Raw genomic sequence first — 5511 nt, 5'->3', positions numbered from 1 at the left:
ACCCCAGGTGATCTCCTAGTGACAACAGTCAAGCTTGCTCAGCCTGTTTTCAGGCTGTGGGGGGAGGTTACACTTGGGACTAGAAATGTTGAACATTTCTTTAGATGCATCTCTACCATTTGAGTTTCCTCAGTTGAGAATTTTTTGTTTAGCTCTGTAGCCCATTTTTATTGGGGATATTTGATTGTGTTGAGCCTAATGTCTTGAGTTCTTTGTATGTATTAGATATTAGCCCTCTATAGAATGTAGGATTGTTAAAGGTCTTTTCCAAATCTGTTGGTTGCCCACTTGTCCTATTGACAGTGTCCTTTGCCTTACAGAAGCTTTGCAATTTTATGAGGTCCCATTTATCAATTCTTGATCTTAGAGCATAAGCCATTGATTGGTGTTCCACTCGTGAACTTTTCACCTGTACCCATGTATTCAAGGCTCTTTCCAAATTTGTCTACTATTAGTTCCAGTTTATCTGGTTTTATGTGGAAGTCCATGATCCACTTGTAGTTGAGCTTTATACAAAGAGATAAGAATGGATCTATTTGCATTCTTCTACATGCTGACTGCCTGTTGAATCAGTACCATTTGTTGAAAATGCTGTCGTTTTTTTTTCCACTGGATTTTTTTAAGCTACTTTGTGAAAGATTAAATGGCCATAGTTTTGTGGGTTAATTTCTGGGTCTTCAATTCTATTCCATTGATCTACCTGCCTATCTCTGTACCAATAGCATGCAATTTTTATCACCATTAGTCTATTATACAGCTTGAGGTCAGGAATGGTGATTCTGCCAGAAGTCCTTTTATTGTTGAGATTAGTTTTTGCTATCCTGGCTTTACCTCAGCATTGGCTCCTGAGTGTTTTTTTGGTAAAAATTTAAACGTTTAAGATTTTGTTAGAAACAGCAGCACTGAGACTATATTGCCCCTGCTTTAATATTGTGCATAATAAACTTGCTGAGTTTCCAGATATTTGGTTAGTTGGTACCACTACAGCATTAGTGTGCATGATCCCCCATGTTCCTCATTTCAATGTATTTGTCTGTCCTTTCTTCATTCTCTGGCTCCCCAGTCAGATTTCTAGGACCAACCAATACTGAATATGGTGGCTGGGACTAATTCTTTACAAGTTATTTTTGTAAAATTCAAGATGAAAATTACCTGTTATGGTACTTAGTTTTGTGAGAGATTCCTGGTCAATGACTCAGTCTCCTTCCTTGTCATGATCGACTCAGATAACATGGAAGCAACTTCTGAAGGTAATGAGCAAAGATGAGATGAGTTATGTTAATTCTTCTGCACAGTTTGATGTCACAGATAAAAAGCAAAGAAAGATCATTTGATAGTGATTTTTTAATGTATTTCATGATTTACTTAAAGTGCTGTTTGTACTCCCATTACTAAGTGTGACTTCACATTATTCCCTGGAGCAGAACAACCTGGAGAAATAGCTGAAATACAATAGTTATTATGTTTAGCAACTTGACCATTGAAACTTATGCCTTTCATGTCAACTGTAACATATGCCTTTGAAAAGCAAAATGCTAACTTCCTTGTATGCTTCTGGCAAATCTGCTTGCTTCTTTGTTGCTCATCCTACCTTATGATTTTAATGTATGAAGTGAAAATGCATATTGTACTTTGAAAGGAAGTTCCAAGAAGTATCCTAGTTTCGATGAATACACCTCTATTCTGTTCTCAATGGTGTAGGTTATTATTCTGGAGACGTTTCCATAAGTTGACCACTCATCCTTTACCATTCTGTTTAATAAATTGTAAAATGTTATGATTGTGTTTTGACATCTTCTATAATATCCTGTGTGGAAAATTTTCCATTGTTTTGAGGATAACAAAGCTTTCTTCTAATTGTGAATTTTCTTCACCAAAGCCACATGAAGAAAACCTTTCTTATTTCAGGAAAAGTATGATAAATCATATCTGGAATTTAATTTTTGGACACTTCAAACTAGACTTTTAACTAGGGATAGGAACATTCTACAATAGACAGTGAACTATATGGTCTCCAAGGTCCTGTCAGACTCTTTAAAAAGGGGTGGAAATGTTCCCAACTCTAAGTCCACACTTTGGTCTTCGTTCTTCTTGAGTTTCATGTGTATTGCAAATTGTATTTTGTATCTTCAGTATTCTAAGTTTCTGGGCTAATATCCACTTATCAGTGAGTACATGTTATGAGTTCTTTTGTGATTGGGTTACCTCACTCAGGATGATGCCCTTCAGGTCCATCCATTTGCCTAGGAATTTCATAAATTCATTCTTTCTAATATCTGAGTAGTACTCCATTGTGTAAATGTACCATATTTTCTGTATCCATTCCTCTGTTGAGGGACATCTCAGAGACAAAGTTTGGAGCTGAGATGAAAGGATGGGCCATCTAGAGACTGCCATACCCAGGGATCCATCCCATAATCAGCCTCCAAACGCTGACACCATTGCATACACCAGCAAAATTTTGCTGAAAGGACCCTGATATACAAGCTGTCTCTTGTGAGGCTATGCCAGGGCCTGGAAAACACAGAAGTGGATGCTCACAGTCAGCTGTTGGATGGAACACAGGGCCCCTAATGGAGGAGCTAGAGAAAGTACCCAAGGAGCTAAAGGGGTCTGCAACCCTATAGGTGGAACAACAATATGAACTAACCAGAGCTACCTGGAACTCGTGTATCTAGCTGCATATGTAGCAGAACATGGCCTAGTTAGCCATCATTGGGAAGAGAGGCCCCTTGGTCTTGCAAACTTTATATGCCTCAGTACAGGGGAATGCCAGGGCAGAGAAGTGGGAGTGGGTGGGTAAAGGAGTTGGGGGGAGGGTATGGGGGAATTTTGGGATAGCATTTGAAATGTAAATGAAGAAAATACCTAATAAAAATTTTTAAAAAAAAGGGTGGAAATGCTTCACCTTGCTTTGTCTTACAGTGGCACACTTCACTCTGCATTTTTTTCCCCCTGTGGAGGAGTATTTCTAGACAGGGTTTCTCTATATAATTCTGGCTGTCCTGGAACTCACTGTGTAGACCAGGCTGGCCTCAAACTCAGAATTCCACCTGCCTCTACCTCCCAAGTGCTGGGACTAAAGGAATATGCCACCACTGGCTGGCTACTCTTTGCATTTTTTAAGAAACAACTAACTGCTAAATATAAGATGATGTTGGATCTTTTCTCTCTTGCTACTGGGTATCTTATTCTCTACTTTACTAAACTTTATAGAATAAAATACTCCCTTTCAGGCTCTGAATTGATTAATGTAGTTGCCATTCTGAACTTAAACATTCTTCCATTGGTGGTAAAAAAAAGTCGCATCGAATAACATGATATTTAGTTATAAAACTTAAGGAGATTTCATTAAGTGTTCAAAATTCTTCAACCATAGTTCTAGTTCATTGATATTTGATGTATATAAATACTCCAATAGTCAATAAAATAAATTTTATTGAAAATCATAAATGTGCATGGTATTTAGAACTGAACTGAATGTAGACTTTTCCATGTGTATGGCCAGAAATTGTAAATGGAAAGCATATGAACTACACAAGGCTTTGTTCTTGGCCTTTGAGACACTGCATTTCTTTTGTAACATTTGCCAGGACAGATTAACTTCCACATTTTTTAACTGATTAATCACAACAAAATAGGTAATTGTGTTTACATTTTACTCACTTGAGTTTATGGAAGAAGGATTCCAAGGCATCCCAACGTAGAGAGAACTGAGTGAAAAAGCAGTAGGTAGTCATCCCCACACATTTCAAGGTCCAGGGCTAAAAGTCAGAGGAGACTCAAATGCCTGGGGTCAAAGCTTTCAAGCAAATCAAGAAGGCAAAAACCATGCACCCCCCCAAAACAACAACAACAACAAAAAAAAAACCCAAAAAACAAAACACACACACACAAATATATCAACCAACCAGACATCCCAGAGCTCCCAGGGACTAAGCCATTAACAAAGGAGTACACATGACTCCAGCTGAATATGTAGCAGAAGATAGCCTTGTCATGCATCAATGGGAGGAGAAGTCCTTGGTCTTATGAAGACTCAATAGATTCTCCTTACTTTGCCTCAGTGTAGGAAAACTGAGGGCAGGGAGGTGGGAGTGGGTGGATGGTGGAGGAATACCCTCATAGAAGCAGGAGGAGAAAGGATAGGATAGGGGGTTTCCAGATTGAGGGGGGAGGGTAATAACATTTGAAATATAAATAAAAAAAATGTCCAATAAAAAAGAAAGAAAAAGAAGAGGATTCACCAAGGGAAATAGTCAGAGAAGGAACCCTCCACCAAAGACTCAGAGAAGCATTTACACTGATTGCTTAGGACTAATGGAAGACCAGTGGACCCCAAGGTTGATTTGTTGAAGGTGGACTCGACCATAGGGTCACAGTGTGGTGCAAACACCCATGGGAAGAACACTAGGCACTAGTAGAACATACTAAGTCATTGGTGCAATATTAAGCAGAAGAAGTCCCTGAGAGGTCCTTGCCAGTATATGCCACAAAGAAATCACACTATGTAACAGATCTCAAAAGTAAGAATTTTATAGGGGGTAGGGGGACATGAGAGCGAAGAGAGAGAGAGAGAGAGAGAGAGAGAGAGAGAGAGAGAGAGAGAGAGAATATGAATCAAAGACAGACAGACCGACTAGGAGACAGAGAGAATCAAAGAAATAGGCAGGTCAACAGAGAGACCAGGAGAAAGAGAGAATGGCAAAGATGGGCAGATAGACAAAGAGAATGAGAACAGAATCAAGAAACAATGAGTAAAAGGGAAAGGCAGATAGATAGATTGATCGATAGATAGGCAGATAGATAGACAGACAGACAATAAAATAAGACTAAGCACAATCTGTGATGTCCAGGGTAGGAACGGGCTTTTAAAGGATTGGCAGCTAGTGGTGATGTAGCTGAGTCACTGAGTCCCTGAAGGTAGGCTTGGACTTGCCTGACTTCTAACAACTGAGACTGTAAGGAGAAAATTTCACCATTGTATAATAAGCAAAGCAGTTTCAGATTCAGGCAGTTTAAAGGGATAGGTTTCTACTTGGCAACCCCAAGAAAATGGTTAAGTCAATGATTCCATTGCATATATATATGTATGTATGTATATATATATATATAAACGTATTTCTCAGTTTCAGAAGTAATATAATTTATTTCCAGAAAAGTGAATAAATATGTCATTTTATGCACCATTCACAATCTGCACTTTCAGGAAAAATGACAATGATTTGCAACTATGCCTTTCAGTTATGCATAAAATATGCCCACAAATGTTTATTTTTGTAATATTAAATATATATATATATATATTTACAAACAACACCAAAAATCAATAACATGATGACCAGAAGTAACACGCATTTCAATAACCACAATTATATAAATCATTTAACAGATTCTCTATAGTTGCTTTGAATCAACCTTACTCCTCCCATGTGCTGTTGGTCAAACATTGAACAGAGGCTATGAATTAAACTCTGACCATACTTTCTAACCCTGTATAAATGAAAGAAA

Source organism: Mus musculus, chromosome 13, assembly GCF_000001635.26.
Source record: "Mus musculus strain C57BL/6J chromosome 13, GRCm38.p6 C57BL/6J".
Classification (NCBI taxonomy): domain Eukaryota; kingdom Metazoa; phylum Chordata; class Mammalia; order Rodentia; family Muridae; genus Mus; species Mus musculus.
This window is presented reverse-complemented; position numbering follows the sequence as displayed.